This window comes from Mustela putorius, unplaced genomic scaffold (genome assembly GCF_011764305.1).
Source record: "Mustela putorius furo isolate JIRA1106 unplaced genomic scaffold, ASM1176430v1.1 tig00003987_pilon_pilon_pilon, whole genome shotgun sequence".
Lineage (NCBI taxonomy): Eukaryota > Metazoa > Chordata > Mammalia > Carnivora > Mustelidae > Mustela > Mustela putorius.
In genome coordinates, this window is record NW_025422126.1 from 12,989,204 (window position 1) to 13,006,543 (window position 17,340).

Below are 17,340 nucleotides of genomic sequence, written 5' to 3' on the forward strand. Positions count from 1 at the left end.
AAAAAAGTGACTGTATTCCCTCATGTGTCTTTTCTGTCACAGGGTGTTCATGAGTATTCAATGAAATCACATATATCAAGATGCAGCGATAGAAAAGACATATAAGGTGTGTGACACGGTAATTTCTAAATAAGTTATGATGGGGCGCCTGGGTGGCTCAGTTGGTTAAGCAACGGACTCTTGATTTCAGCTCCGTTCATTATCTCAGGGTTGTGAGAGTATGCTCCTCGCTCAGCAGGGAGTCTGCTTGAGCTTCTCTCTCTCTCCCTCCTCCCCAAAATAAACGAATAAATCTTTAAAAAGAAATAATTAAGTTATGATAGTTCAGATGCAGAGTCTGCCTCAGGGAGATCCAGATGGTCTCTTATAAAACTTTTTTTTTTTTTTTTGCTTTCCAATTAAAACTTTCTTAAGTTTTATTTTTCAGGATGTAGCAAGATGGTTTTTGAGCACCCTAAAGGCACAGACTGACCAAAGAGAAGCCAGGTGAGCACTCTCCATTTAGGAGATGAAGTAGACACTTCCCAAGCCAACAGAGCTGAATCAAACTTTTTATTATTTTTTAATTAAGGTGGTTCAGGTATAATGTATCTTTCATTAAACTTACACACAGGATTTTGTCTTCCATTATTAGACTATCTGTTTTACTCTTGGTGACATTTGCACTAAGAAAGTTGTGTGAATTATATTTCTCACCCATCCGATGTGGATGTCAGTACTTACCTTCCCCTTTTTGATAGGACCATTCCATAGGCCTCCAGCTCTGGCAGCTAAGAGCACTCTTTTTTCACCTTCTTTTAACTGAGCAGTACAAATCCCCAGACACAGACAGCACAGGGCTTTACATTTAACTGTTACTTTTAGTCTGAAAAATTTCTCTTAATCTTCAGAGAGTTAACTAAGCCCTAACATAATCATATTCAACATAAGTAGAATATGAAAGGTGTCATATGTAGAAGTCATTTCATTTCCAGATCTTTGGAATGTTAAGCTCAGAGCTGATTTGGAATTAGATGAGACCAGGTTCAAATTCTGGCATGCCACTTACTAGGAAAAAGTCCTTGGACAAGTCAGTTTGTCTTCTCGAGGCTCAGTTTTTTGATCTGAAAAAAATGGGAATGGTTATGACTGTTCTCAGACTCTATGTGCAAAATATATGATATAACAGGAAAATAATACCTCTGAGTCTTTTCTCATCTGTGCAATAAAGATCATTTCAACTCCTCAAAGATTTTGTGAGTTGGTGTTTATGAAAGTTCCCGGTATGAAACAGCAGCTCAAGAAATATCCACTCTTTTGATTCCTTAGGCCTCACCAGTTTCTTACCAACACATCACTATAAAATCAGCATCATCTGCCCTTTCCCCCAACAAAGTGACTATTTTCAAATGCAAGAGGGCAGCTCCACTTGCTGGCTATAGAAACTTAGAAAAAGGCAATACAATGTAGCAGAAGGAGAGCTGAAATTAGAGCCTGAGATGAACACTGGAGTCCAGTCCTGCCTTTTATTAGCCAACTGATCATAGAAAAGTCCAATGTACCCATCTATAATATGGAAATAACAGTGTGAACCGATCTGATAAAGGTATTGTGAAAATCAATGAGCTAATGCAAAAGGAAGTTCTTTGTCAACAGTAAAGCTCTATATACACATATAAGATATTTGTGGCTTAGAAGTTCTGTGGCCTGATTCACAAACAAGTCATTGTAATACGATGCAATACGTGTCTCAGTGAAGTAACTTCAAGGTGCAATAGTTGATGGGATCAGAGGACCCTCAGGTCTGCTTAGAAAAGTCAGGGAAGCCTGATCTGAAAAAAATGGGAATGGTTATACATGAAGCAGAGAACACAAAAAATGGAAATAAAGATTAAAAGAGATCAAGAAATGTACCAAAGGTACCAAATGCTACCAGAAGGTAGCATTTGAGCTAAGACTTAAATGATGCATTTGGGCATACCGAGCAAGCAAGCTGTATCTGTGGGAACAGCCTGGGCAGAGTCATGGTCATATGAAAGTAAGGGTGTTTATGGAAAACTATAGATAATAAAGCAACAAAGAACAACTTCTACTTGAAATAACTAGTACCTGAGGCCAAAATAAATCTTTAGATTGACTATATCCAACTAAATTGTACATGGAGACCCCACTTCATGGTCTGAGATGCTTTCCCCCTTGATCTCCCTTCCTTTGGGAAGAGCTCTTTCTGGGATAAAATTAGTTTCAGCGGTCAGTGGCCAGCCCCTGCCAGGCCCATCGGCCCCTCCTTCTACACCCCGAGTGAGCACACTCACTTGAATGGCTTTGACATCAATACATTTCACTTCCTATGGGGCAGAGGGACCCAGCTCCAGCATGCACGAGGGCCTCCCTGCACAGCTCTGAAGTAGAGCTCTTTTGCCCCAGTGATACCTAATGCTAAGCAAGCGGGATTAGTCTCCTTGGGAACCAAGCCCCCCAGGGGCTCAAGGGCTGAACTGCCCCAAACCGTTTGGGAGAATTGAGATTTCATATTGTTCTTTTACACTTGGATTTCAGGACATTACTTAGACAAAAGCCCACCTGAGAGCTGCCTCCTTTCTTGTGGGTAAATATAGCAGCAGGACCAAGAGCTGATTTACTTATTTTGTTTCCCTCTTTGTAACTTTAATCATACTCCCTGCAGGACAATCTTAGTCCTCAGAGATGTCAGGAATGCACATTCATAAAGGGAAAAATAATTATGCATCTCTCCTCTTTCTCTCTTCTCCCCCCTTACCGATTTCCTATAGCTATTTTTGAAACCTCAAGTAAAATAAATCAATTCCTCTGTTTCACCACAGTATTTACTACGTTATCATTTTCATCATGAAATAACATTACCTCACAAATTGTGCACACCCAAAAAGTACTTCTTGTTTTCTTTCTCATCCTTTCCTCCCACAAACTCCCTACAAACTCCTAGAAACAAACATTCTATTAACACTAGATCTTAATGTCCATCTTAAAATATTAGATGTTATTCTGGTTATCTATAATTGTAGCGCAAACTACTCCAAAACTGAGTAACTAAAAACAAACAACATTTTATTGCATCGCACCATATTGAGGATTAGTAATTTGAGCAATCCTTGGCTGAGTGGTCCTTCTGGTCCATTCCACATCGACTATGGCTGGTCTGGAGGATCCAAGATGGTGTCCTTCACATGACTGCTCCTGTGCCTGCATGTTCTGGCCTCTGCAACATACCGATCGAAGAGTACTCAGACTTCCTACATGGAGGCTCAGGAATCGCAGAGACAATGCTGCAAGTGGCCCCATCTGGCAATTCCCAGGCTTTTTATGAAATAGTCCCAGAACTCCCAGGATGTCATTTTCACAATATTCTACTGGTCAAGCTAGTCACTAAGGCCAGCTCAGATTCAAGTTGGAAGAAATAGCAAAGAATTGGTTTGGTACACTTCTTGATCTCTTTTCATCTTTATTGCCTCCATTTTTTGGTCTTCTCTGCAATTGGTTTATTGAAGAAATTGGTCATTGTCTTGTCATCTCTCCCACATTCTAATTTACTTAGTTGCATCCATTTCCACAATGTCATTTAACATGTTTCTCTGGCCCTTGTTTCCTATAAATGGGAAGTAGATGTTGAGTCTTGATCAGATTCATGTTCTTTTTTTATTCTGTAGTATGCATCCACAACAATAGAATAGGATAGAACAATAGAATACTGCTACAATATGTATAATACTTTCATAATAACAATGCCAATATTCTTACTAATAACATAATTACTACAAACAATTCTTTTTCCTTCTTCTTCTTCTTTTTTTTTTTTTGCCATCCTTTTATCCTCCAAACATATCCCACTAGTGAGAAACAGTCCAATTACTATGTTTTAAATTCACCTCAAAAAAATCCTATGTGGGGTGGGGGGCACCTGGGTGGCTCAGTGGGTTAAGCCTCTGCCTTTGGCTCAGGTCATGGTCCCAGGGTTCTGGGATGGAGCCCTGCATCGGGCTCTCTGCTCAGCGGGGAGCCTGCTTCCCCCTCCCCACCTGCCTGCCTGTCTGTCTACTTGTGATCTCTGTCTGTCAAATAAATAAATAAAATCTTTAAAAAAAAATTCCTGTGTGGGGATGCCTGGGTGGCTCAGTGGCTTAAGCGTCTGCCTTTGACTCAAGTTAGGATCCCGGGGTCCTGGGATCAAGTTCCACGTCAGGTTGCTTGCTCAGCGGGGAACCTGCTTTTCCCTTTGTTTGCTGCTCCCCCCTCTCACAAGTGAGAGCTTGTGAGCTCTCACTCTCTCTCTGACAAATAAATAAAATAATAATAAAAATAAAATAAATAAAATTTTAAAAATACAAAAATCCCATGTGGCAATTCAATAAAAAGGTAGGTTCATTTGTTTTACTTTGCTTTATATAAAAATCACTTTATAAATCTTTGTTTCATAATTTTCAAAAACTTACATGGTTTCAAAGTTAAAATGACACCAAAGAAATATTCAGGGAGGGCTAGCTTCCACTGTAGCCCCTCTATCCTATTTTCTCCCCTCTTCCTATAAGTAATCATTATTGTTGTTTTGTTTGGGTTTATTGTTAGATAATAATATTTTTATTATAATGCTTTCCTCTACCTTGTTTCTTTCACTCAACAATAATATATCTTCATTTATTTTCTTTTACAGTTGTCTAATATTTCACTGAGTGGATCTCCTCAGTTTATTCAAACAGTGTTCTTATGATTAACTTAGCTGGGGTTTTTCCAGGCCTTTTATATTACAAACAGTGCTACAATGAATAGCTTCAATATAAAACCAAGATTTACTAACTACTAGTCTGGGGCTCCTTTCATAATACCAGTGTAGTTATGAATTGCTTAGGAAAAATAGAAGGATCCTTCGTACTAGAGCCAGTTAGGTATTTCTTTCAAGGGTTCTCATGAAGAGGAAAATGTAAAATGGAGTGAACGATCTTCATATGCAATAGTTGTTGGTGGATTATTATAAGAATGGCCCCAGGGTGCCTGGACAGGTGGGTTAAGTGTCTGCCTCTTGATCTCATGTCAGGTCTCCACTTCACAATCTACTTAATAAAAGGGGTGGGGGGGGAAGAATGGCCCCAGTGAATCACTGATCCCTGGATCCAAACCCCTTTGCAGTATGATATTGGAACTCTTCCCATAGTTTATTTCTCTACACCTTCGAATCTGTACTCGAGACAGTACACATGTTCCAGCCTTTGTAATTTCCAACTTAAGAGATTTGGCAGTTTCCGCTTTCATATTCTTGGAACCCTGAGGCCCCACACTGCGAACAATCCCAGGCGAATCAAGTTACCCCTGAGGACAGCCAGCACTACTGCGAGACATGCCAGTGAGGCCATTCTACACCCTCCAAACCCAGTCAAATCATCAGACAACTAAAGTCACAGGAATGGTTCCAGGAAACACCTGCAAAAGAACCATTCATATTGCCAACCAATACAACTGTTATGAAATAATAAGTTTTGGTTTTAAGCCAGTAAATTTTGGGATGGTTTGTTAGGAAACAAGTTTCATTGGCTATTTGCTAAATAATAGCTCACTGTGGAAGAACAGCCCCACACGCCAGTAAATCCTAACAAAGCAACTAAACAGAAAGCCTTCACTCTAATTGAGCACCTTGGAAGTATTTCTTGAGGAAGATAATTTCTGCCCTGCCCACTTCAAATGAGATAAATGACATGAAAACACTCTGCAAACAGGGAAGCATCCTACTAGTCTCTCTTTGTCCACTTTTTAAAAAAATGCTATTAGCTGTCCAAAATATTGCTAAACCAGGGCAGCAAATAGTACATACCTAAAATCAACATTAGATTCTCCTACCCTAGACGATCACTAAGTTGATGTTTCCTAAACTGTACCCTCCACTCCCTGCTTGTCATCAATGATTGCTCAGCTGATCCCCAGTTGATTTCAAGGGAAAAAGCTGAAGCAATTCTGTGTACATATTCCATAAATTTTAAATTAAAAATTAATTATGACTTTCATAGAAATCACAATTTATTCTTTATAATCATATCCTAGTGGTTACACATGTATTACAAGGACTGCATATGTTTATTCCAGCTAAATTATGTGACCGTTCAGTTAACAGATGTGCTTTTCACTTCATTTTTATGTAATTTACACATTACAGTTGTTGTTAGTTATATTTTCATTCTTTTCGTTAATATAGTACATGTCTGGATCTCAAATCTGTGAAAGTAGATCAATGGATTCAAAGAAGTTTTTGTAGTACTAAATTAGTGAGAAAAATATAAAGAACATTGTTTTATTATATATAGTGAACAAGACAAATGAAAATATAAAATGTATATGCTGGCATTAATTTATCTCTGAGTGGAATAATTTATAAAACACTGCAAAAGGAAAGAAAAAGGAAGAAGAAATTTGGAAACTAGCTGATTTGGGCCACAGGACCCAGTAAAGCTTCCGATTTTGAGAAAGCATGAGTGAGAAGGGAGACTGAAAATAGGAATTGGCTGAAAGCCTGTGTAAGAAGCAGTTAGTTTCTAAGATCCTTTCCCAATCTCATGCAGTCACAAAACAACCTCTCTTCTAATTGGATTTGGAAACAAGGTTTTTATTTCCTATGGATTTGGACCCAGTATGTTTCCAGTCTAGGGGATTCCCTGTGCAATGGAGAGTGAACAATGAGGGATTAAATGAAGCCCCACGTTATGAATAATGACTCTCAACATTTTAAGTTGGTTTCAGAATGTTTGCAGCAGGTTATCTACTCCTCAGTCAGAAAAATTGGAGTACTCTTCTCTGAAGGGTTAATAGCACATGAAAAAAATTGGATAGATTTCCAATAAGCTTTTTAGGTATCCACTCTTAAAAACGTACTGTCATCCAATGTTCATCAAATATTTTTGGCAATGTCTTCAACATGGATGGCAGAGACAAACAAAACAAAAACAAGAACAAAAAGCTGTGGGGAATGAGAATCCTAGAGGAAACTGACAATGCAAAGAATAAAGGAAAACTTCCATATAAATTATAATTAAAAGATATAAAATAAGGTTAAAGATATGAGAAAATACTGGAATCATGAATCAAGAGTTAATGATACCAAAAAAAGGGAAAGGAATCAAAAACAAGGACAAGCTCTTAGAAATTTGTGGTAATACATTTTAAAAAGTCAATAGAACGATTGGAAGATAAAGTTGAGGAAATCTCCTAGAGAGAACAAAAGCCAAAGAGATGTTCAACATTAAGCCTAAAGGAATTTCAGAACAGAGAATAGACAAAATGGAGAAGAAAGTAGTATCAAAGAAATAAAACAAGAAGTAGGGGAGGAAGGTGGGAGGTTAGGTGAGCCTGGTGGTGCGTATTCAGGAAGGCACGTATTGCATGGAGCACTGGGTGTGGTGCAGAAACAATGAATCTTGGAACACTGAAAAAATAAATTAAATAATTAAATAAATAAAACAAGGAAATTTTTTAGAACTGAAAGATATACATTTCCAAATTAAAAGAACCAACTAAATGCCTAGCAAACTTCATGAAAAGAAAGACCCACACCAAAGCACATTACAGATTTTTAGAATATCAAAGAATAAAGGACCCTAGGGGAAAATAAACATCATGTACAAAAAATAAAAATAAAAATGGAATCAGAATAACATCAGACCTAGAGTCTCCTGGGTGGCTCAGTCAGTTAAGGTTTTGTGATTTCAGCTCAGGTCATGATTTCATGGTTGTGAGATCCAGCCCCACACTAAGCTCTGTGCTGAGCCTGCAGAGTCTGTTTAAGATTCTCTTGCCTCTCCCTCTGCACCACCCCCCTTCACTGTTTGCACTCTCACTCTCCCCCCCCCCAAAAAAAATCAAACCTCTCATTAATAACACTGAAACCTGGAAAACAACAGAGCAATGACCTTAAAAATCTTAGAGAAAATTATTTCCTACTTAGAATTCTATACCAAACCCAGTGATCACTCAAGCGTGAGTGTAGAACAGCAACATATTCAGACATGTAATACCTTATAGTATTACAGTCCCTCAAGTATTATAGTCCCTCAAGAAACTTTTCTCAGGGAATCACTGAATAATGTGCTTCATGAAAAAGATAGAAGAAAAGAGTATCCAGAAAACAGGGGATCCATCATGAGATAGAATCAAATGGAATTCCCTGGATGATAACCAAGAGAAGTATCACAATAATAAGCACAGAGCAGGTCAAGTGATGATAATTCATCCAAATTGAAACAGGAGAATGGAGAATTTCTGGAGAAGGAGGGGATGACTACAAGAAAAATAAATGAAAGTGATCAATATACTTGGGGTTTTGACCATGATGGTGGGAGTTGGCAGATACCTTTGCTCCTTTCAATACCCCACACCTATTCTTAGCTGACAGAGCCTACTTACTCCTGCGGAAGCTGAGTATGACAGACGATTGCCTCTCCCTTTCAACTATAGCATAGCTTGAGATCCAGTCTTGGCCAATGGGACATTAGGAGAAACTACTCTTAGAATTCTAGAGAGTCCCCCTTTACCTACGTATAAAAAGACACATAAAAGGAGAGAATAGAAAGAGAGAGGAAGAAATGTTCCCCACCCTGCCTTTGTTCATATATAAGGGATACTTGGAGCTATAGGCAGACATCTTAGAACCATGAGGGGGAAAGCCTAAAAAGCAAAAATCAACCTGCTGAGTGAGGTTGGCAGACCAGAAATGTGAAAAGCACCTGGATCCTCAATCACATTATAATGTCACTGAATTAACCAATCCTCGAACTCCAATCTATAGACTTCTTTTTTAATTTTAAGATTTTATTTATTCATTTTTGAGAGAGAGAGAGCGCGCACAAGGGGGGGAGGAGCAGAAGGAGAAGCAGACTCCCCACTGGACAAGGAGCCCAGTGCAGAACTCAATCCCAGAACCCCTGGATCATGACTGAATTGAAGGCAGATGCTTAGCTAACTGGGCCACCTGCCACCTCCCCCCTCCCCCCGCCTTTTTTTTTTTTTAAACATGCAGTCTTCTTTAAGAGTGAGATAATAGGAGCGCCTTGGTGACTCAGTAGGTTAAGCATCTGCCTTTGGCTCAGGTCTTGATCTCGGGGCTCTCTGCTCGACCGGGAGTCTGCTGCTGCTTCTTCCTCTCCCTCTGTACTCTGTCTCAAATAAATAATAAAAATTTAAAAATAAGACTGAGACAATAAACCTCTTTTACTCTTAGTTGGGCGTGATGCTACTTGCAATCGAAAGCATTCTAAATTTAAGAAGCTGTTATCCTTCTGTTACTGCATTTAGGGAAGAAGTAGTGAAATATACATAGAAAACTAAGTTACCCCTCCCACCACCAAAGAAGGCAGTCATTAACTTCAGGTAAAACAGAAAACTGCACAAGAAATTTCAGTAAAATATACATGAACTGGGAAGAATACTTATATAATCATAGAATCATCATTGAAAATGAATTTAACCCAACTTTGTGCTGGAACTATATGAAAGGACTGGGAAACTTAGAGGGGTAGCACCCCACAGGTGGAAAAGGTGTAAGTGTTCTGTAAGCAATAGTTTCAGGGAAGGTGGCCTTTTGAGGGGCAACACAAAAGATAAAAGGAAGAGAAAGCAGAACTGGACAAGGGGAGCCATCAGACTCCAATGCAGATCTGAGACCTCTGAAAGGAAAGCAAAGAAGAAGCCAAGCCCAGCAGGAAGGGCCTCAGACAGTTTGGTGATCTGACAGAAGTCTCTGCAAAACTGCAGGAGATGTCTGCTGCTAAGACAACTCATGAAAGGAGAAATACACTAGGCATTGGTAGATAGGCCTTTGCATCAGCACTTTGTGCAGTCGTCATCTGAAGGGGTCACCTCCGTGTGAGTGTGATCAGCTTAGAAGAGGAGGAAGCCTGAGCAAGCTAACCCCTGAACACTGCCAGCTCACCATACTGGCATCAGCTAGGCAAGGAGTCCTTTCCTGAAGAGGGATCTGGGCAGTGCATCTCCCTGTCTGTCACATAAGACTCTTTTGAAATATGTGGGTAAAAATAGAAAGAAGAAATAGTTTTTGAATGTTTAGAGTGAGAGGGCACCTGGGTGGCTCAGTCATGATCCTGGAGTCCCCGGATGGAGCCCCGCATCAGGCTCTGCTCAGCAGAGAGCCTGCTTCTCCCTCTGCCCCTCACCTTGCTTATGCTCACTCTCTCTCTTCCTCGCTCTCCCTCTCAAATAAATAAACAAAATCTTTAAAAAGAATGTTTAGGGGCGCCTGGGTGGCTCAGTGGGTTAAAGCCTCTGCCTTCAGCTCAGGTCATGATCCCAGGGTCCTGGGATCGAGCCCCGCATCGGGCTCTCTGCTGAGCAGGGAGCCTGCTTCCCCCCTCTCTCTGCCTACTTGTGATCTCTGTCAAATAAATAAACAAGATATTTAAAAAAAAAATAAAAAGAATGTTTAAAGTGAGGGTTGGAAATAGGGATAATGAGAAGAAAATTGTAGTAATATTTTTCCTTTATAAACCATGCACATATTTATTTTAATAACACATTAAAATCTAAATTTAAAAAGTAATTCTACATGAGCTTTTCACAATTACTTTATTCCAAATAGAAATTATTATACTATAATGCGCAACGATATTTCTCAAGTGCCTTACCTTGGCAACATTTTCAATATCCTGAATAGCCAGGCCTAATCAGTAATTTCAAGCTGAGATATCAAGACTATTTTATGTTGAGGATAAGATAACAGGATTTTTAGAAATAAAACTGTGGTTTAAAGCAGCCTGATTTTTCCCTTTTAGGTGATGATTTTCTTCACTTACCCAAGAAAGAAATTAAAGCTCATTTTGGAGAAATATTTCAAAACTATATCAACATACTGCAATGGAGTATTGAAAAGTACTTTCTAGAACTAAATGCAACTAAAATTAAAACTGGAAGTCCATGCACCGTTATTTCACAAATTAAAATATTCAAGTATGTTATAGTTGTAAAATTAACATCTGATGAGATGTTGAGTTAAAAATCTTTTTGTAATCTCTAGGTCTTTACAATTGGGCTGATAGTCATAGAAAACTAAATAGGTAGATAGGGAGGTAGATGATAGATAGATAGATAGTTAGATAAGAGAAAGAGATCCTAATGTGAGCAAATTTCTGCACTGGTTCAGCTGTTGTTACCACTGTGATCCCAGACTTATTCCTCTGCTCCCTTTTTCCTAATGTGTCAGTTGTCATCCTTAACGTGGGTGCTTCACGGTTGCAAGACAGCTGATTCATTTCCAAATCACACCACTATTCGAAAAGGGCAAAGGGCCTTTTCCTCAGAAGGCCTTATGATTTTATACATAAAGGGAAGCCCTTCCCAGAAAAACATCTCATTAGCCAAAACTAGATTATATGCTTACCCTTATACTACTCAATGACCAAGGAAAAGGATATTACCTTCCTTTGTTTAGACCAATTTTAATCTACCCCCGGAGCTGCCTAGGCATCTATACTTACTGAGATGGAGGGATCTCTGCCCAACACCCAAAAACCCCCACTTATAATGGAGAAGATGCCTTGTTTGATCCAAATATCCAGAACTCTCTAACAGAACCAACAAACATTGGCTGTCATTCCCAATAAGCTATAATTGGGAGTTAGAATTTTTTAATTTAGGGTAAATAGAGAATTTTAAAAATTACCTAGTATTAGAATCTGACCCTATAGCTGAAGGAATCTGTTAATGATCTGGATATAGTCACATCGGTGAAAGTCTGCATATGAGTTCATTACTTTATAAAAAATTAATATAATGTATTATTAGTTTCAGAGGTAGAGATCAGTGATTCATCAGTCCTATATAATACCCAGTGCCCTCCTTAATATCCATCACCCAGTTACCCCATTCCCCCACCTTTTTATTACTTATTAAAGCTGTTTCTTCATTTTTTAAAACTTCATTTCATTTACTTAAAATTGGTGATGTGTATTAATGGTCACGGGTTTTCTTTTTGGGATGATAAAAATGTTCTGGAATTAGTGGTGATGGTTGCATAGCTTTGTTTAATATACTAAAACCCACTGAATCATGTACTTCAAAAGGGTGAATTTTTGTGGCATATGAATTATATCTTTAAAAAATGGGTGGCATGTATGTGTGCTGATTCCTGTTATGAAAAAAAAAAAAAGTGAGAAAAATTAACAAGCCCCTGAATGTGGAATCTTCTTTTGTTCAGACTTCATTTAAATACCTGATTATGCATACCCCTCTTAGAGACTTACGTTGGATCAGTGTGGAGCATATCCATCAGGGCACAACATAAGGCTCGCCTGAGTCGACCAAGGTTTACACCAGAATGTGGCGAGTGCGGACACCAGAGACACTCAGGGTCTCAGCAAGCCTGAGTAACTTGAGCAGCCCTCAGCCCAATATCCGGTATGCCAGACAGAAATGCTTAAAGACCTAGATCCTATTATATGAGGTTGAATTCATTCAATTAAACAGCTTAAGCAGCTCGGATCAGCCGCTGGAACCCCTCTCTGCACAGTGCTAAAACAATGGCCTAAGGGGCAGCTGAAGTTTGTTTTCTCTTGTGTGAGGCCAGCTGGAGTTGCCTAGCACATGGCCAAGCTGGGGAGGGCCAACACAACGTAATTGCATTAAACCTGTCTGTTCTTTCTGTAAAGCATTTCCTGACAGCATCAAGGAGGAAATGAATTAAGGGGGAGATTTCAAGTCTTAGAATTCCATACCTACCTTTCAATCTCCCTCCCCCAACTCCTCAAAATCACTTTTACAAAAAGAGAACCTGAATTAAGGTTCTCTTAATTAAGGCTTGTTTTACTACATTATGCTTGGTCTTTCCTCATCATTATTAAAGTGACTTTCATCAGGCATATTATTTGGGGTGGCAGAGAACACACTAGATTATATTTCTCTATGGCAGAACCAGGGTATCACTAATTCCATTGCCCTTTCTGAAACCTATTCTGCTTTCGAATGTTAACTTTCTCAAAAAGGCCTCCCAGGTTTTTGTTACCACCGATTCAGGCTGCTCTATCTCCTTCCCTCCTGCTTTCCTGATACTTTACCTCAATGTCTTTGATGACACTTTTTTCTTCATTCATCCATTCACTCACCAAGCATTTATGAGCCATCAACTGTATATCTGAAGCATAGCAGGGACCTTCATTGTTCCTTGTTCATTGTTCACAATAACCCTCTCAGATGGTTAATATCATGCCCATTTTACTGAAGGCACCTAAAGTCACAGAGCTTAGGTAGTCAATAATCAAAGAGCTGGTATGGACAGCGTTTAGCTTCAAATCTAAATCCACCATCCCCATGCCCAGTCTGCTGGGGATCCGCTATTGGTGTACTTGACTAGCCCTGTCACTCAGGAAATAGCTTTTGGGACCCACTATGTGCTAGGCGCCATCCTAAGCACCAAAAGACACATAATTAAGTCCTGGTCCTAAGAAGACAGCCACATTCCCAACGATTTATCTGAGTCCAACTGTCATGTCAGTTTATTCATTCAGCAGGCATTTGCTGAGCATCCACAGTATCCTAGGTACACCATGCTCTAAGCATGGAGAAATGCCATCTGTCCTAAGGACAGTGTTTGCATAGAGGCACAAGCAGATGGTTACTGGAGCAAAGAAGGGGAAGAAGGCTCCATAAAGAAGACGCCATTGAGTTGTGCCATAAAGGACAAGGAGTTTCGGTAACTATAATTCTTCAAGAAGGTGGGGGGAAGAGCATCCAAAAGAGTCCTCATGGGACAGGACATGGAGGTATAATGCAGCTGGAATATAAGGTGTAAGGCAGGGAGCAGAGGGAGATAAGATCAAAAAGCGTGCCTCAGATGCCTGTGCAGAGGAGCTTAGACTTGATCTGATGAAAACAGAGAGAACCACTGGGGATTTTCGAGCAGAGGAACTTATTTATCCTTGTGTTCCATGGCATGTGGCACACTGCCTTGTCCGTGGTAGCAGTTTTTAGCGTTTGTCACTTTCCTGGCACCAGAGAAGACTTTGGCCCCCAACCTGATGCCATGCTCTGTTTACAGAGGAAAAATAATGCCTATGCTCTTGCATACAGCAATTTTTCTTGCCAGTCCCTGTGCCAAGTCATCCCAGGTCTGAGAGCGATCTTTCTCTTTTATCCGAGGCCAAATTGCTGCCTCCATGTTGTTGTCACTGCTACAGACTCCGATAAATTCTCCTCAGCGAACAGAAGCTGGTCCAGTAGAAGAAGCCCTAGAGAGGAGATTTAAGGAACCAGTGTCTTGATCCCAGCTTTACAAATACTTAGAGTGTAACCTTGGCCTATCTCCCATCTATAAAATGGATAGATGATCTCTCCATTCCCTTCCAGACTTAAGAAGCTCTGGTTTTAGGGGCACCTGGGTGGTGCAGTTGCTAAGCATCTGACTCTTGATTTCTGCTCACGTTGTGATCTCAGGGTCCTGAGATTGAGACTTGCATCAGGCTCTGCACTTAGTACATTCTGCTCGAGATTCTCTCTCCCTATCCCTCTGCCTCCTCCTCTGCCCCTGCTGCACATGCTCTCTCTCAAATAAATAAAATTTTTTTTAAACTTTATTTATTTGTCAGAGAGAAAGAGAGCACACAAGCAGGGGGGAGCGACAGACAGCAGCTCCCTGCTAAGCAAGAAGCCCAATGTGGTACTTGATCCCAGGAATCTGGGATCATGACCTAAGCCAACCAGGTGTTCCTAAATAAATAAATCTTAAAAAAACATTTTAAAAAAATCTCTGATTTTAAATGCAGGTTCAACATGCCTTTAGCCAGGCCAGATCGCAGCTATATCTACAAAGTTCTGCTCTGCCATGTAGCAGAATAATTTTCCGTGGTTGTAATTTGTTTTATTCTCCCTGTGCTATGCCTCACATCTCCATCCTCTACCAACTCTTTGCCTATTCTAAAAAGGTTGCTAGGATGTTTGTACCTGTGCCTCAGGAGAGTTTTGTGTTGCTAAGCAGAAGCAGAAGTTGCTACAGAAAACCCTCTCTACCAGTTTTTGAAAGTCTAAACATACTGATGATAGTAGGCTATTTGTCCCAAATAGGGTCCAGAGAGAGGGGAGCACTTTTCAGAAGGGAGAGGCAGGAATGGCAAGATTGAGAACTTTCTTAGGATGACCATAACATTGATTTTCCAAGGAAGTACATTTTTGAGAATAAAAAGTAGCATTAGTTATTAATAATTGCACTGGAAGCAAAGACATAAACCAAGATGGTTCTAGGGAGATTGCATGGTGTTGTCACTCTACCCTATACCAGCATTAAATGCAAGAGGAATCAAGACATCATCAATCACTGTCCTACAGACATCACTAATCAATCCTCACATTCCTTCCACCCAGCCCAGATGAGCTTAGAAATTTCTTAGCATAGTACTCTTGACATTAGTAATGCATCAGTTTTGGCCCTTGAGTCAAATCTTTTTACTACAGCTGACCTTGTAATAGAAATCAGACATAGTGGAAATCATGATCCCATGCCCAGATCGCTTCTGGGAACTGATGAACCCATCCCCCAGCTGCTGACTTTACTGCCTGCTAATGGCTGACACCTCTCACCAAGCATTGCCCACAGCTGAGGGAAACTGCCTTGCCCAAGGTCATATTCTTTCCCAGGTGTACCAGAAACTAATGATAACCCTGCCCCTCCCACCACTGCGCTTCAATTTGAGTCAAGTGTGAAGGACCACCCTAGATCCAGAGCTTTCCAAAAGATCAGCCGAGGCTGATAGCAGGTCCGCTTCTGCCCAACCTTGACTTCCTTTCTTCCCTACGGATGGGGAAGAGAGTCTTCCCTCAATAAGCCTTCAGCACATAACTCCATTTCAAGTCTGTTTCCAGGGATCCCTATCTGAGGAACCAAACTACCTCAGTGCTGTTAGTAAAAAGTAAACCCCAAAATAAACTTCTTAGTTTGTATCTTAATAAAATGGATCAGTTAGCATTTATTTCCTGTTCCAAAATTTAAATGATCTTAATTTAAAAGCAGCCCTAGAAAACACGTGCCTTCTCACTCTTTGCAATCTGAAAGTTTCGAGTCCTTTCCTTCTCTGGTCTCCAGTGGAGGAGAGGGTTGTTAATGTCGTTCCACAATAGTCAAGTGGGACAACACTTTTAGGGAGAGAAGAGACCTGGGTTTTAGTTCTGGCTTTGCCAAAGACTCACTATTATGTGGGAAAATCATTTCCTCTCTCTAGGTGGGTCCAGATTTACTTGTCTATAAGATATAAGGCTTATCAGAATCATGAAAAACTTAGAAATGAGGCTTAAAAGTGAGTCTCGCATTCTTTCAGTGTTATGCAGGCACAAAGACCACCCAGAGATTGTCTAGAGTAATGAATTTAATTTTTCTCACCATTTGCCAATAGTTGAAGATTCCAGATTCAGTAAAATTTCTTATTACCTGGTAGAGTTTTGCCTAGTAGATATGCAAATAATTTCTATTCATGGAATCACAAAGATTTATAGCTCAGTTCTTATGTAAGCCAGTAAACTTACCCTAATATTGCAATAGTATATACCTGACTTTTTAAATGTTATTTGAACCAATCATAACATCTTTAATGGTTCCTTTGCTAATTCATGAGTTAAATAGACGCTTTTACATGTGGTTCATTTATATTTGCCTAGGAGTTATGATTTTACCTTTTTAAAAATTATACTTCATCAGGCTTGATCTGCTCCATGATGTTGAAAGAAAACCAACCCATAAGAGGCATCTGGGTGCTCAGTGGGTTAACCGTCTGACTCTTGATCTCACCTCAGGTCTCAATCTCAGGGTCCTGGGATCAAGCCTTGCCTTGGGCTCCACGCTGGGTTTAGAGCCTACCTATAATAATAAACAAACACAAACAATCTGCACAGCCATTTTGATAATTAAGGGATCTCACGGTCTCTACACAAAGGCATCCTGGACTCCTTTCTGCAGAAATCATCTGGACCATGTTAGCCTTAGGAGAGTAGTCAGCATACCAGTGTCACCAGAACCACCATCCCTTGACCACTGGGTGGCTGGGGGAGAGGTGAGGAAAGAGCAGCAGAGCCTAGGTTTAGTGAGAGGGACCTTCCCAAGGTTTCCCAGATCTGAAAGGTATGCAAGTTATGTATCATCGGAGCTAGGATCCAAACCCAGGCCTGTCTAACACTCTAGGAAGCCCATAACGCCCATTCCTCAAACTTCCATGCTGTGGTTCATCTGCCTGAAATCCCAATGTATGTCACATCTGCCTGGCACCTAGTAGGCAATCAGTGTAAATCCCATGAAATTAAAATTTTTTAACTATTCCTAATGACCAGAAAACTTGGCTATGCCCAAAGGACCAAATCTAC

The 17,340-nt window shown here is 40.0% G+C and overlaps 1 long non-coding RNA gene across 1 annotated transcript; it reads right to left on the reverse strand.

The window, feature by feature from the left end:
* Positions 1–1,486: 1,486 nt before the first annotated feature.
* Positions 1,487–17,104, reverse strand: LOC101682420. The gene is made up of 2 exons (XR_006604220.1): positions 16,657–17,104; positions 1,487–3,604 (listed from the first exon to the last, which is right to left on the reverse strand). It is a non-coding gene; the product is annotated as an uncharacterized LOC101682420 (long non-coding RNA).
* Between the last annotated feature and the right edge of the window lie 236 nt (positions 17,105–17,340).